This window comes from Anomaloglossus baeobatrachus, chromosome 12 (genome assembly GCF_048569485.1).
Source record: "Anomaloglossus baeobatrachus isolate aAnoBae1 chromosome 12, aAnoBae1.hap1, whole genome shotgun sequence".
Classification (NCBI taxonomy): Eukaryota; Metazoa; Chordata; class Amphibia; order Anura; family Aromobatidae; genus Anomaloglossus; species Anomaloglossus baeobatrachus.
The window spans coordinates 95,334,336-95,351,590 of NC_134364.1; positions in this window are offsets into that span (position 1 = coordinate 95,334,336).

The following is a 17,255-nucleotide window of genomic DNA, read 5'->3' on the forward strand; positions in this document are numbered from 1 at the left end:
TGGCAGGAGTCCATTCAGTGATTCACTATTTGGATGATTTCTTTGCGTTGGTCCGGCGGGCTCCTCGGTTTGTTCCTTGTTGTTATTTACGTTAGAGCAGATAGCGCGAAGCCTGGGTATTCCGTTGGCAAAGGAAAAAATGGAAGGGCCAGTGACGGCTCGGAGTTTTTGGGCATCGAAATTGATACGGTGGCTATGGAATGCCGATTGCCGGAGGGCAAGCTGCGTGATTTGAAGGCGTCAGTGCGGTTTTGTATCAGGCTAAGAAGGTGCGGTTGCGGGATTTGCAGTCAGTGCTTGAAAAATTGAATTTTTGCCTGTCGCATTATGCCGATGGGGCGAATAGTTAATAGGTGATTGGCGAGCGCAGCTGCAGGGGTGACAACTCCGGATCATTTTGTCAGAGTGACGAAGGTGATGAAAGGAGATCTGCTGGTGCGGGATGTGTTTCTCAGCCAATACAACGGAAAGATGTTATGGATGAGCAAGGCATTGTCAAATAGACAGCTGGAATTATTTACGGACGCGGCGGGGGCGTCAGGTTTTGGGGCAATTTTTCAAACACATTAGTGCGTTGGGAAATGGCCACGGCTTTGGGTGGAACAGGGGCTGTTAAAGAATCTCGCGCTGCTGGAACTGTTTCCCATCATAGTGGCAGTGGAGTCATGGGGCCCCTAATTTGCAGGCAAGAAGCTTTGCATGCATTGTGATAACATGGCGGTGGTGCATTCTATCAATTCACTGTCGGCTAAATCACCTCCGGTAGTGGGGTACTTGAGGTATCTGGTGTTGCGTTGCTTGGCGCTAAACATTTGTGTGGTGGCGCGGCATGTGCCCGAGGTTCAAAATGAGGTGGCTGATGCGCTATCTCGGTTTCAGTTTCACAGGTTACGGAGACTGGTGCCGGGAACAGACGAGGATGGAGAACTATAAAACCAAGAAAAATCCCAGTGATCACTTGTACCAATGTATAGAGTAAAAGGAAGACCGCTGGTATAAAGGAGACCAAAAAGCAAAATATATGGTGAAATACACAGTATTTTTAATAATAAAGTGAGCGTCACAAAAGGACAGACAGTACAGGCAAAGAGAGTGTTACAAATGCCAGACACAGGCAAAGAGAGTGTTACAAATGCCAGACAGCGGATGGAGAACTATGCCCGGAATGGCTATGGGACCTGGCGTCTGTGTAGCGTTTGAGGGAATTAGGAGATCGGTGGCCGAGGCTACTTGATGCCAATACCAGTCGGTGTGGCAGGAATGGGGAGAGTTGGAGAAGGCGGATTTTATGGAGCCTGGTTACACGGGACGAGTGTTGGGGGTTTTTGTCGTTGATTAGTGGGGATTTTTCAGCAGGTCGGTCTTTTTCGGTCATAGGTTACAAGTAGAGTTGAGCGCGGTTCGCGGTTCGAGGTTCTCCAGTTCTAGGCTCGAGTGATTTTGGGGCCTGTTCTAGATCGAACTAGAACTCGAGCTTTTTGCAAAAGCTCGATAGTTCTAGAAACGTTCGAGAACGGTTCTAGCAGCAAAAAAAACAGCTAATTCCTAGCTTGGTTTCCTCTGTAATAGTGTAAGTCACTCTGTGAATCACACTATTATGACATTTCAGTGTATAGTGTGCGGGAACAGCGCATTCAGATCACTGCTGTTTCTATAATGGCGATCGCCATTTTTTTTTTTTTTCCTTGTCTTCCTTCCCTAAGCGCGCGCGTCTTGTGGGGCGGGCCAGCATGTCAGCCAATCCCAGACACACACACAGCTAAGTGGACTTTTAGCCAGAGAAGCAACGGCATGTGTGATAGGATCTGCATGTCACATGTCCCTGCATTATAAAACCGGACATTTTCCTCCAGGACGCCATTATCTCTTCTGCGTCTTTGGTGTCAGACATCACTGGCGCAGCTCCGTCCTTTGTCCTATCGCTGATACAGCTGTATGCGCTCCATACACAGCGCTAGACAGCTTAGGGAGAGCACATTCCATCAGTCCTTTTAAGGGCTCGTACCGGCAGGGTCAGAGCCATAGGTGACAGGTCCTGAAAACAGCGACAGCGTCTGTGTAGCTAAGGTCAGGGATTTCCTCCCTGCATTTCCCTATTAGGAGGGAATAGAAAGGCAGGCTTCCTTTCCTCTACCCAGAGCCCCACAATCCTGGCACTGTACCCTCCTGTCCTCTGCACACTCCAACTCATTATAACTAAGCCATTATACTAGCAAACACTCAGTGTACCTAGTGGCATCCTAAACGTGGCTATTGGACTTTGCTATAGTCCCACTAGTGCAAAGACATTTGCAGCACCTCTGCCTGCATTGCACACTCCAACTCATTATAACTAAGCCATTATACTAGCAAACACTCAGTGTACCTAGTGGCATCCTAAACGTGGCTATTGGACTTTGCTATAGTCCCACTAGTGCAAAGACATTTGCAGCACCTCTGCCTGCATTGCACACTCCAACTCATTATAACTAAGCCATTATACTAGCAAACACTCAGTGTACCTAGTGGCATCCTAAACGTGGCTATTGGACTTTGCTATAGTCCCACTAGTGCAAAGACATTTGCAGAGCACGTCTGCCTGCATTGCACACTCCAACTCATTATAACTAAGCCATTATACTAGCAATTTTTGCTGCCAGTTTAAGGGCCGTAGTTGCATTGTCAGGGATATTTATTCTTTATTATTCTGCTGTTAATAAAGCTAGACCACCACTGCAATCTACACCACCTCTCAATTTTTACTACCACATTTTCAGTCCACAATCTTGTTGCAATCAACATGAGTGGCAAAATGACAGATGCTGGTGGAAAGGGGAAGAGGCATGGTGGAAAAGGCAAAAAAGGTTTTGTCCGTGGTGAAGGTGGCAAAGCTCCATTATCATCTGCTGAAGATAGACCATCTACCAGCAAAAGTAAGATGTCTACTACTTACCGTGGACAATCCGATGTGCTCCCTTTTTTACGGACACGAACAACAGGAACAAAGGTAGATGATGGCCAAAAAAGGAAAATGCTTGAATGGATCTCAAGTGGTCCAACAAGTGCCCTCTCAGACACTTCAAGTACCGCATCCAAAAAACACCAGTCCTCTGAGTTGTCATCCCAATCAAACTTGCTTTCTCCCAGCTCTGAAGTCTCCATCAGCCCTGCACAGTATGGTGGAACTGAGATGGCTGAGTCTGCAGAGCTCTTCAGTCACACTATAGCCTGGGAATCAGAGGTCTGCTCCCAAGCTACAGTGACTACAGAACAGGAAATGGTCTGCAGTGATGCCCAGAACCTTTGTGACTCTGATTCAGGCCGTGAGGACCAAGTTTCTGAGCATAATGTTGACCCTTTGTCACAAACTGTAACACCTGTGGTTATAGACAATGAGGAACATACTGATGAAGATGAGACTCAGATACCCGATTGGGATGACAACTTAAATATTCGGTCAGGGCAAGAAGAGGCTCGGTCTGAGGGGGAGGGGAGTGCAAACACAACAATTGATGATGAAGTTCTAGATCCCACCTACTGTCAACCCACAGTCAGGCACTCGAGGAGGTCAACAGAGGTGGTGGAGGAGGATGCAACTGATGACGAAGTTACCTTGCGCCTTCCTGGACAGAGTCGGAGTACTGGTAGCACGTCTACAACTGCATCCTCAGTCACCACTCTGCCTCTGAGCATTATTCGGGGTGGATCAACAGGTCGCATGGCCTCTAAGCCTTGCCTAGCCTGGTCCTTTTTTAACATAGAAAAAGATCGCCCAAATTATGTGATCTGTAAAATTTGTCATGGTTCTCTTAGTAGAGGTCAAAACCTCAGCAGTTTGACAACTTCTTCCATGAATCGTCACATGAATAAATATCATATGGCCCGGTGGGAAGCTCACCATGCTGCAATGCGGCCTAGCGGAGCGAACCATCCACCGCCTGCCCCTTCCAGTGCCTCCGCGCGCTCGTCATCTTCTAGGACTGTGGGGACAGCTGTCACACCTGTTTTTCCACCCACAACTTCCACCACTGTAACCGCAACAGGCAGTTTGCTTGGTAGGTCATCAGTTGTTTTGGAAGGGGAAACAAGTGAGTGTGTACAGCTCTCTCAGACATCGATAGCACCAACTTTGGATGAAGGCAACATCATGTCTCCGCCTGCACTTTCCTCACAAACCTGCATTTTTCCAGGGACACCCTACTCAACACCGTCTACACACAGCAGCCAGATCTCTGTCCCTCAGATGTGGACAAATAAAAGGCCATTTCCTGCGACCCATGACAAAGCTAAGAGGTTGACTCTATCCCTCTGTAAGCTGTTGGCTACCGAAATGCTGCCTTTCCGCCTAGTGGACACACAGGATTTTAGAGACCTTATGTCTGTCGCTGTGCCCCAGTACCAGATGCCTAGTCGCCACTACTTCTCTAAGAAAGGTGTGCCCGCGCTACACCAGCATGTCGCACACAACATCACCGCTTCCTTGAGAAACTCTGTGTGTGAACGGGTGCATTTCACCACCGATACTTGGACCAGTAAGCATGGACAGGGACGTTACATGTCGCTCACTGGGCACTGGGTAACTATGGTGATAGATGGTGAAGGGTCTGCTGCACAAGTCTTGCCGTCCCCACGACTTGTGTGTCAATCCTCTGTCTGTCCAAGTTCCGCCACTGCTTCTGCATCCTCCACCTCATCTGGGTCCTCCACCTCCGCCCCAAGCCTGCCTGGTCAGGCCACCAGCGTTCTCACAGCGCAGAAGGAATCACGCACCCCTCATTACTATGCTGGCAGCAGAGCGCAACGGCATCAGGCGGTCTTTAGCTTGACATGTCTTGGGAATAAGAGTCACACAGCTGAGGAGTTGTGGTCAGCTCTGCGGTCCGAGTTTAATAAATGGTTGTCTCCACTCAACCTGCAGCCTGGTAAGGCCGTGTGCGACAATGCTGCAAACCTGGGTGCGGCCCTTCGCCTGGGCAAGGTGACACACGTACCTTGTATGGCTCACGTGTTGAACCTTGTCGTGCAGCAATTTTTAACACACTATCCCGGCCTAGATGGCCTTCTGAACAGGGCACGAAAACTGTCTGCTCACTTCCGCCGTTCAAGCGCCGCAGCTGAGCGACTTGCATCGCTCCAGAAGTCTTTCGGCCTGCCGGTTCATCGCCTGAAATGCGATGTGGCGACACGCTGGAATTCAACTCTCCACATGTTACAGCGACTGTGGCAGCACCGCCGTGCCCTGGTGCAATACGTCATGACGTATAGCCTGGGCCAACGAGATGCAGAGGTGGGGCAGATCACCCTGATGGAGTGGTCTCAGATCAAGGACCTATGCACCCTTCTGCACAGTTTCGACATGGCGACGAATATGTTTAGCGCTGACAATGCCATTATCAGCATGATAATTCCAGTCATTTACATGCTGGAGCACACGCTAAACACTATTCGGAGTCAGGGGGTGGGACAACAGGAAGGGGAGGAACTACAGGAGGATTCATATGCGCAAGACACAACAACATCACCAAGGTCCAGACGTTCATCATCACCAAGGCGCCAGGCATGGGAGCATGGGGGACAGGGATCAACAAGGGCGCATGGTAGCAGGCGAGATGTTGAGGAAGGTGCAGGAGGACATGAAGAAATGGAGGACGAACTGTCCATGGACATGGAAGACTCAGCAGATGAGGGAGACCTTGGTCAAATTTCAGTTGAAAGAGGTTGGGGGGAGATGTCAGAGGAAGAAAGAACGGTTAGCACCTCTATGCCACAAACACAGCGTGGACTTGGTCCGCATGGCTGCGCAAGACACATGAGTGCCTTCTTGTTGCACTACCTCCAACATGACCCTCGTATTGTCAAAATTAGAAGTGATGATGACTACTGGCTTGCCACACTATTAGATCCCCGGTACAAGTCCAAATTTTGTGACATAATTCCAGCCATAGAAAGGGACGCACGTATGCAGGAGTATCAGCAGAAGCTGTTACTCGATCTTAGATCCGCTTTTCCACCAAACAACCGTGCAGGTGCAGGGAGTGATTCTCCCAGTTGTAACTTGACAAACATGGGACGGTCTCGTCATCTTCAACAGTCTACACGTACCAGTAGGACCGTATCTGGTGCTGGTAACAGCAATTTTATGGAATCTTTTCATAATTTTTTTAGACCCTCCTTTGCAAGGCCACCAGAGACAACAAGTCTGACACATAGTCAACGGCTGGAGAGGATGATACAGGAGTATCTCCAAATGAACATCGATGCCATGACTTTGCAAATGGAGCCTTGCTCATTTTGGGCTTCAAATCTAGAAAAATGGCCAGAGCTATCCAGTTACGCCTTGGAGATTTTGTCGTGTCCAGCTGCCAGCGTTGTCTCTGAACGTGTCTTCAGTGCTGCTGGGTGTGTGCTGACAGATAAGCGCACGCGTCTGTCCAGTGACAATGTGGACAGACTGACGTTCATCAAAATGAACAAGTCATGGATCCACAAGGAATTTACTACCCCTGTGTCATCCTGGGGAGAGTAAATGCTTGTGGATTTGGAATGTGCTTGATGCAAATCTAGCTGTGAAGTGTACAACTAGGGCACAAGTGCTGCCACTGAATGGGTGGGTGTGTGTGGGGCACAATTTTTGGAAAAAAAGGGAGACTACGCTTGGAGTAACCCTTGCTTACATTGTTTTTAAAAGAAGCCAAGATGAACAAGTCATGGTTCAGCAAAGACTTTGCTACCTACCCCGGTGTCATCCTGGGGACGGTTAAGAATAGCGTATTTTTGAATGTGCTTGATGCAAATCTAGCTGTGAAGTGTACAACTAGGGCACAAGTGCTGCCACTGAAGGGGTGGGTGTGTGTGGGGCACAATTTTTGGAAAAAAGGGAGACTACGCTTGGAGTCACCTTGCGGTGTTTTACATGATTTTAGAAGGGCGTGCCATGCCTATATCTGTGTGTCCTCCTCTTTTTCCTTGTCCAGCTGTTTTGTTTTCGCATGAGTATATGTCCTTGTCACTTTCCCATGTGTTTGTGTTGTGTTGTGAGTTGTTTGTCACCTTTTGGACACCTTTGAGGGTGTTTTCTAGGTGTTTTTCTGTGTTTGTGATTGCCTGCCATTGTTTCCTATGCAGTTCGAGTTCAGTTCGACGAGCCGAACTCGAACGGGACCTCCGTTCGGCGAACCGACCTCGAGCCGAACCGGGACCGGTTCGCTCATCTCTAGTTACAAGTTGGCGGCCTGGGCTTTCTTATTTAAAATGCAAGGGGTTCGGGACGCGACAAAGGATTTTCTAGAGCGGCAGGCGATGAGGGGTTTTCGTAAGGGGGCCCGGTCGCGGGACACAAAGCGGCCTACAGCGTTCCCATTGTTGGTTCGTTTGGTGGGTGTTTGGGGGGATATATGCTCATCTCCTTATGAACAAGCCTTGTTCACGGTTGCCTTCGTATTGGCGGTCTTTGGGGCCTTTCGCATCGGAGAATTGGTTAGCCCGGCTAGGCAAGCGGTAGGCGGACTGTTGATGGAGGATGTGATGCTTGGGATGGATAGAGTGGAATGCCGGCTACGGTTTTCAAAGACGGATCAAGTGGGCCGTGGACGCCTGGTGGTGTTGTTTGAATTTCCAGGGCACCAGCTATGCCCGGTGGTACAGGTGACAGAGTTTTTTGAAGGTGCGGGGTGGTTACCCCGGTGTTTTCCTTAGGCATGTGGATGGATCCGCTTTATAGCGATTCCAGTTTATCGCAGTGCTGGAGACGGCTTTAGTACGGGTGGGGGAGGAACCAAGGGATTACGGGTCCCAATTCTTCCGGATTGGGGCAGTGACTGAAGCCACTAGGTGGGGGCTGAGTGAGGATTGGATTCGGCAGATTGGGAGATGGTGGGGAACTTTGCGGGAGGATGTTCGTCGGGACGGTCGGCAGCTTGGAGTGGCGATGACGGAAGCCCGTCGGAAATGGCTCGGAATTCAGGGCATGACCTGGGGGAGAGTTCGCCCTGAGGTGGCGTATTTATAGCCGTATTGATCGGGAACCGGATGTGTTAATTCTGCATGTGGGAGGGAATGACCTTGGAGTGAGGGCGGCGAGAGAGTTGAAGAGGGATATCAAGTTAGACTGTTGCATTTGTGGAAGGCGTTCCCTGGTATTTTGATTGTATGGTCCGATATCATAGCCCGGAAGCAGTGGCGTTTCGCGAGGTCGGTGGATCGAATTAACAGGGCCCGGGTAATAATTGAACCGGGCAATTGGCAGGTTCGTAGCGTGAAATGGATGATCGGTGGTCCGACATAGAGAGCTGGAGGAGTCCACCGAGCAGTATTTGAGGCGAGATGGGGTCCATCTCACGGACATAGGTTTGGATTTGTGAATGTTGGGTTTGAGGGATGGCTTAGAGCAAGCAATGGGGGTGTGGAGGGCCCGGGCCAAGTAAGGTGTCACTTGGCCGGTCTGTGGCAGGGTGATAGGTCCGTTCAGAGAGGTTGGGAGTACCGACGGTCGGTTTGTTGGTATGAAGCCACTCAGGGGGAGTGGCTTCAGTTTGGATGGGATCTTGTGGGCGGAGGTCCTGCAGGTTCTGGGGAGGGGTAATTAACGATGGAACGTTATTACTCCACACCTCGGGTCGGTTGATGACGGCCGAGGTGGTCCTCTGGGCCGGTTGGAGGTTACGGCCGGGGGATAGGAATGATGGTTTGGCCTCTCGGACGGATCTATCAGGTGTGGTTTGTGGAGAATAAGTATATATGTACAGGTTATGTGTTATTAATGGGTGGCATGTTGAGCCACAAGTTTGGGTACATATATACTGTTAAATAAAGCTGTGGCCATTCGTGCGATAAAGTCGTAGTCTGTGTCGTTATTTTAGGTACAGTTGGTAAGGGGAAGTTTTACATTGGAGACCCGCTTATCCCTATAGATACGTCATGATGATATTCCAATTTATTGAGATGCACTTGAAAAGTGGTCCAAACGTTAATTATTAGGGATGATCGAATACTTCGATTATTCGGCTTTGCGAATATTTTACAAATACCTCGCCGCTATTTGAGTATTCGCGAATATTCAATGCACAATGTAAGGGCGGCTTTGCACGTTGCGACATCGCAAGCCGATGCTGCGATGTCACACGCGATAGTCCCCGCCCCCGTCGCAGGTACGATATCGTGTGATAGCTGGCGTAGCGAAAATTATCGCTACGCCAGCTTCACATGCACTCACCTGCCCTGCGACCGTCACTCTGGCCGGCGACCCGCATCCTTCCTAAGGGGGCGGGTCGTGCGGCGTCATAGCGACGTCACACGGCAGGCGGCCAATAGCGGCGGAGGGGCGGAGATGAGCAGGATGTAAACATCCTGCCCACCTCCTTCCTTCCGCATATCCTACGGAAGCCGCGGTGATGCCGGTAGGAGATGTTCCTCGCTCCTGCGACTTCACACACAGCGATTTGTGCTGCCGCAGGAGCGAGGAACAACATTGGACCGTCGCGTCAGCGTAATTATGGATTACGCCGACGCTGCACCGATGATACGATTACGACAATTTTGCGCTCGTTAATCGTATCATCTAGGCTTTACACACTACGATGTCGCATGCGATGCCGGATGTGCGTCACTTTCAATTTGACCCCACCGACATCGCACCTGCGATGTCGTAGTGTGCAAAGCCCGCCTAAGTCTATGGGAAACCCGAATAACAACTATTCGGAACTATTTGAGCTTCCCATAGACTTACATTGCGCATTGAATAGTCGAATAGCGGCGACATAATCGGAAAATATTCATGGAGCCGAATAATCAAAGTATTCGATCATCCCTATTAATTATGTCTATCTAGAAAAGTATCCCTTCATCTTTTGACTCTTAAGAAGATCTATTAATATATTTACTTTCTGGCCAAGATGGTCCATAATGGAGTAGTTGTTTGGTCCTTGACGGTGATAGCTTCATTGACATAAACAATTACCCAAAGTACATTTTAAAAAATGATGTGGGACACAGTAATTATGGGATTACCTTGGAAATCTCCATCAATAGGACCCACCAACCAACTCACTGATGTGTCGTTTATGTCAGGAAATGCACTGAATACAAAAAGCTTTTATTCTAAGAACTTTCTCCTGGATAATTTATAGGGGTCCTAAGATATTGACCCTACTGGATATGTTCACTCATATGGAATGAGGTTCTCTAAATTGAACCACCATTATAATTACAATACGAATTATATATTATTTAAGACCCTCAGGATGTCCTTAACCCCTGTAATTGAGTCTAACAGATGTGAACCACATGAGGACAGGAAAGAAACTTAAGAAGTCTGTCCTGTGGTTCCCACCATACGCTTCATTTGTGATCAGTGGTTTCCTATGTCTACTGCTTCGTTATCAGCTCTGCTAGTTATGTAGCCGTCTTATCAATGTGGACAGGTTCTGTTATGAGTAAGAACATGATTCTTCATGTGATTCTCAGAATATTGCTGTGCAAACATTATGGTCACCAGTAGAACGTGGAAAATAAAAGACAGATTATCTCACTGCACTCTATGCAAAAACCACACACTCAAGACTTTTCTTCTTCAAGGAACCTTATTAAAATTGAGACAACTCCCCACCAACCCACCTGGTCCCGCTTCCCTACCTTCCCTACAGGAGGAATAAACTACCAGTTAATGTAAAAGCTTGGTGACAAACCTGATAACTTATCTAATCTAAAATGACCGAAATTAAATACCTGAATCTTGAAAAACAGTAACACATCTTCAATCATACGTACTGGGTGACTATACAGAGGATAGGTGCCAAGCTGTTTTGTATATGTGTGTGGACCACTTTCTAGACGCACTGCCATATTTTCTTCAATACCTTCAATTCACAGTGATGTAGCAGATGTAGCATCTTAAATCTCCAAAATCTTATTTGAGGCATCCTATAATAGCACAGAATTTAAATCACTGAAATCTTCATTACGACCCAAACTACTAATGTTTGTCTCTGGAAATTACATGAATATTTTACTTTGCACATGAGTTATGAACCCCTCATAATTGTTCTTGGATTCTGTAATTAAGGTGACACATCTCCTGTTTGTAAACGAGCCTCTAGTCTGCATTAACTTTTTTTGTTCCACTGCTGCTATTAACCATTGCTCTTCTGTAAAATACCAGACTATTTAATGCTCTGTTCCATTGCTGCTATTAACCATTGTTCTTCTGTGAGACACCAGACTGTATTTAATTATTTAATGCTTTGTTTCATTGCTGCTATTAACCTGGGTATGCTAGGACATATATATATATATGGTTTGGTTGCACGTGTCAAAAGGATTTTCAACATAAGAGAAGTTAAGAAAATGGCAGATTGGTGGTAAAGATGAATGGAGTTGTTGGACATTTTCAGGGCTCTTGGTTGAACTTTCTTGGGACTATCCCCAATACTTATGAGTCTATATACTTTGTTATGTGATGAGCCATGTAAGAAGAGATAGACAATGCTAATGCAGGCTCACGATTGATTTCAGAGAATTTAGTGATAAGCCTCCTAATAGCCAGATTTGGTGCTTAGTGGTCAGAATTATACTTCGGGTGCAGTACTTGGTCATTGGGTCAGTTCTGAGCCATTTTATTAGTAGACAATGATATATTTAGCCTTATAGCCAAGATGAGGAGGCCACCATTGGCTTCCTACATCTCAAGGAATTTTGCGACTGGACTCCTAGTAGACAGATTTGGTGCTTGGTGGTCAGTATTATATTCAGTGTGCAGTGCACGGTCATTGGGTGAATTCAGAACCATTTCTCTGGTAGACCATGATATGTATATAGCCTTATGGCCAAGACTGTTAATAGGTCAGTGGTGCTACCTTCACCATCCTAACAAGTGTTTGGAAATATTCAATTTGCACCAGGAGAGAGCACCATATATATTCCTAAGACGTAGACCCTACGACATGTGCTGGTACATATAGAATGGGGTTGTCTAAAATAGGTGACCACGTTAATCACAATCAGAGTATATATCATATAAGACCCGCAGGGAGTCCTCCAAACTACTGTAATTGAGTCTTCCTAGCTAATGTCAACCTCAAAGCGACAGAAAACTCAAGACATTAGGAGAAAGGAATCTGTGGTTCCCACCAGACGCTTCAGACGTGGTTTCCTTTGTCTACTTTGGTTTTCAGCTCCGTTACTACACAGTTGTCTTATCGATGTGTATTATGAGCAAGAAGATATTTTTACATGTGATACTCGGAAAATTACTGTGGTCATCAGTAGAAGATGGAGAAAGCGTGTCTACTGATCCCACAGCCTCCCAACCACAGACATGAGATCTTATGCCACTTTTGTTCAACAAAAAATGTCAAAAACATACACGAAGAAGTCCTATAACAACAATTCTCCCCATGGCCAACTGGGCTATGCCCGCTTCCCTGCCTGCATAATTATTGTGTACCTATAAGTCCAAATGGATGGGACTGGCAGATCACATCATGCACCGTAATGGTAGTTGTCAGTGGGACTGATGGGTTTCTCAGTGGGAGTAGATGCCCATGGAGGCACAGCATAGTGGGTCAACTGGTGCGCTTTAGAAAGACCCATTAGATGACGGATTAGGAGACTATAACTGGGGCCGTGTGTATTTGAGATGACAGCCTGGGACCCACTGGTGAAAGTATGTAGTGGGAGCATGGCTGCCTTGTGGTCTGAAATAAGCAAGAGATCTAATAGTCCGACATGGGCCAAACACACATGGTCTCCCTATAAAGCGAATCTGTCATGTTGAAAATGGTGTCTGATTTAAAGGCAGAAAATTAAAGACTGAACAGAGTGTTATATACATTAGTGGGAATTATTCAGTGTAATTTTCAATTCATTCTACTTAATCACTGCTCATTTTGAATTTAGGAGTCCAGTGGGTGGGCTTAACACATGCATCTATACACACATACAGGGATGACACTGAAGAGAACCACCTCCTTAAAAACAGAGTCATAAACACAAGGTGATGCTGCTCTTAACTAAATGTTTTATCTGATTTCAGTGCTGGATTCACAGTTACACTGCTCAGTACTGGTGTATATGTGACGCCCTGGACCCCAGGGGTCACAGAATAACATCACATACACACACACTCCCTCCCCTGGTAGGGAACATCCGTCAAACAAAACCCTTGTTGCCTCCACCAGGGTCTGATGTCCACACCAGGTGGGGCGGAGCCAGGCAGTTGGCCCCACCCACCGAGGAGTTCACAGGCCTGGAGTCGGGAAAAAGCAGACAGTTGAGTGAAGGAGTTCAGTTGGTGTAGAGGAGTAGTGGAGTTGGAGGTTGAAGTGGAGAGACTGTGTGTGTCTGGGTCGGAGCCCAGGCACAGTCAGCAAGGTCGGCAGACGGTGGTAGCCGTCTGCAGGAGTTAGTGGACGTCTGCGGAACCGTATGACTGGGGTCGGGCGGTGACCCGCCGGTACCGAACCAGGGAGCGGAGTGAAGCTAAGCACCAAGGCAGGGTACTCAGACCCCGACTAGGCTCGGAAGCCGCCGTAACGGTCAAATTCTCTGATTGCGGTCTGGACCTCAGGGGTTCATTCCCACCCAAGTCCCGTCAGAAGGCAACAGCCCAACCCGTCCGGATAAGAGCCACCGCCAACAGCCAGAGATCCAAGGGCCAGCGCCTGCGGGCAAAACGGGCGCTCCTGACACGTACAAGCCGGGGAGCGGACCACCCGTGGGAATCCATAGGGGTCAAACACTTACACACAGGTGCAGGGAAAGACAGCCGCCATCAACCCGTCCGGGGAGAGTGAAGACGCCGCAGCCGACTGTAGGCCCCGTCCATCCAGCCGTTTGGTTTACCAGAGACTCTGTTATTGACTACCTGAGTGAGTACACCAGTGCCATCCGGCACAGCGCTGCACCGTATCGCTGCCCCGCTTCCGCGCTGCCTCCCCGCATCGGCACCTGCACCTAGCCCCTACTCACTAACATACATCCATCCGTCCCCCCAACCGTGGCCCCGGGACCAACCGCCCCTACCCACGGAGGGACCAACACCTGAGCTGCTCCCCGCCATCGCTCCCGTAAACCCCCGTCACCAGCAGCGGTGGTGCCCACCATCACCACAACCCCGTGGGTGGCATCACAACCGACACCCCACCACCAAACCTCCCCCCTTTTCACTCGTGGGCGAGGAGGCGCTGCTCGAGCCCCCAGGTCCGGCCCCATGCTCGAGCCACCGAGGAGCAGAAGCACCGGACCCGAGCGCCAGAGACCCCCCAGGCGAGCGGCATTCCCCAAAAACCCCTCTCCGCCCGCGACATATAATGTGCTACATAGAGACTATCAGCAATGTACAGCTATGTTTGTATATACTTTAATATAGGGAGGGCTTCCATTTACTGATTAGGATCACACAATTGAAAGTTTAAAAGGTAAAGACACATACTAGTGTTTTATCTCACCCCAGTGCTGGAATCTTAGCTATACTGCTCACTACCACTGTATTCTTCACTTGTCTCTGAGCTAGTGAGTGGTAACAAGCTACTGTGATATTTCCTGTGCACAGCAAACAACGAAAAAAGGGATTCCTGCTCTCCTGTCTCTATACAGCACATTGCTGCAGATTTGGTGCTGAAATTTATACACCTAATTACTGCACCAAATCTGCATGTTCTGGCAAACAAATGCATCTACTGTAGACTGTAGCATCTACTGTAAAGGGCGCTCACCTAGAGGGGTTGCACACCCGTTTTGGTGCTCCTCCGGACCATTTGTTCTTTTCCGCCTTCCAAATCAGTTGTCATTAGCCTCTTATATTACTCCAATTGCCACCACACCAGGGCAATCTGGATGAGCAGGGTCAAGTGTCAAAATTGTCACATCTAATGGATAAGACAATTCTGAGTGGCTGTGGGCTGCCATTTTTAGGCTGGGGTGCTATAACCATGGGCCTCCCCAGGCCCCCAGATGTATGCTTTATTGAGCACTCCGCCCTATAACCAGGCTGTGCTTCATTTCCCTTTCTAGCTGCCCAGACATGGAGGTTTGTAACCCAGATAGTGGCCTTTCAGGGATGATTTTTAGTCTAGTTGCCATGACATGCATGTTTTAAACCTAGATAGTGTCATTTCAAGTTAGGTTCCTGATATACAGAGATTACCTTGCCATGGTGACCGGGCTCACATGCATTGGCCAATACATAAACTAAATATCTCTTTTTTCATATATTCCTATAGCAGTAATGCAGTACCAGTTCCCTTATTCATTGTTGGCTTTTTACTGTGCAGCTGTATGCATCTTGTAATTACTATGTTTTTTCAGCCAGCACCTATTCACAGTTGTTGGATGTGTGGGTAAGTTTTTTTTTTAAATATTTGTCAGGTGAATTCAGTGATGTCACTGCTCACAGGGGCAGCTCAGTCAGTGTGTTTCCTAATGTAACCGCGCACTGCGACCTCTGATGTAGCAGAGTCGGCATCGTCATGAGATCTCATGTGGATTACGTCAGGCCTGCTGGGGTGTTTTTGGGGTTAAGAAATTGGTGAAAGAGGGTGTTTTGTTTAGTTAGTTGTTTGTTTTTTTAAATAAAGCATTTTTCTCTGTTTTTTCTCTTTTGACTTACAGGTTTTGTAATGGGAGGAATCTCATAGATCCCTCCCCATTACTAATTGAGGGCTTGATGACAGCTGACAAATCAGTTGTCATTAGCCTCTCATATTACTCCAATTGCCACCACACCAGGGCAATCTGGATGAGCAGGATAAAGTCCCAGAATTGTCACATCTAATGGATGTGACAATTTTGGGTGGCTGTGGGCTTCCATTTTTAGGCTGGGGGGGACTATAACCATGGTCCGCCCCAGGATGTCTGCTTTATCTTGGCTGAGTATCAAAATTGACCACACACCATTTTTTTTAGATTATTTAAAAAGCAGCATGGGAACCCTCGTATTTTGATACACAGCCAAGATATTTCACATGCCTGGGGGCTGTAGCCTGTAGCCGTATGCTTTATCTGTGATGGGTATCAATATATGGGGGACCACACACCATTTTGTTTATTCATTTATTTATTTTCATCATCCCCCCCCCCCCAGGAAGAAGCAGCAAGCGAAACTTGTATCGGGGATCTTCAGACCCCCAAGGTTGTTTGCACTTTTATTTGTTGGGTATCCTACTTTAGGCTTCTCCTTCTGGGGTTTTTGTGTTTTGTTCCCTGGTACTTTACACTCCTAGGATCTTTGTCATCCATCTGCTACATCTGCAGTCTTTCTTTATCTTTTCTAGCATATCCTTATGCATTGATCATATGTTAATGTCGCGGGCGGGGAGGACGCCGCCGCCGCTGCTGGTCGCTCGCCAACGCTCGGGTCCGGCGCTGCTGCGGCTGCTCGGTGGCTCGAGCAGTGGGCCAGATCCGGGGACTTGAGCAGCGCTCCTCGCCCGTGAGTGAAAGGGGTGGTTGGTTTGGGGGATTTAGTCTGTGAGGCCACCCATGGGTTGTGGTGAAGATGGGCACCACCGCTGCTGGTGACAGGGATCCTGGGAGCAATGGTAGGGAGCAGCTGGGATGTTGTTTTCCTCCTCCGTGGGTAGGGGTCGGTGGTCCCGGGGCCCGGTGATGTTGACGGGGAGGCAGGGTTGGTGGGGTGCAGGGTTGCAGGGACAGCGCGGCGCGGTGCCGGATGGCACGGGTGTTCTCACTCAGTAAGAGATGCACAAAGTCCTCGGTAAACCAAACGGCTGGATGGACGGGTCCCGCAGCCGGCTGCGGTGTCTCTCCCCGGACAGGTGATGGTGGCTGTCTTTCCCTGCGCCTTGATGTTCTCGTTTGACTACTATGGATCCCCAATGGTAGTCCGCTCCCCGGTGTATGGATGCCGGAGGAGCCCGTTTGCCCACAGGCGCTGACCCTTGGGTCTCTAGCCTTAGGCGGTAGCTGTATACCCTCACGGTGTGGGCGGTTGCCTTCTATCGGGTCTTTGGCTGTTAGGAAACCCCTGGGGTTCTTGTCACACTTGGATTTGACTGTTGACAGCGACTCCAAGCCTGGTCGGGGTCCAATGGCCCTGCCTGTGTGTGCTGGCTTCACTTCGCTCCCCGGTCGGTACCGGCGAGCCAACGCCCGACTCCGTTCCTACGGTTCCGCGTTGCTTCACCACTCCTGCAGACGGCCACCACCGTCTGCCAACCTTGCTGTCAGTGCCTGGGCCACAAACCCAGACACCCAAGTGTTTCCTCCTCACTCTTCAAACTCCAACACTCAACCGTCACTTTTCCCACCTCCAGGCCTGTGAA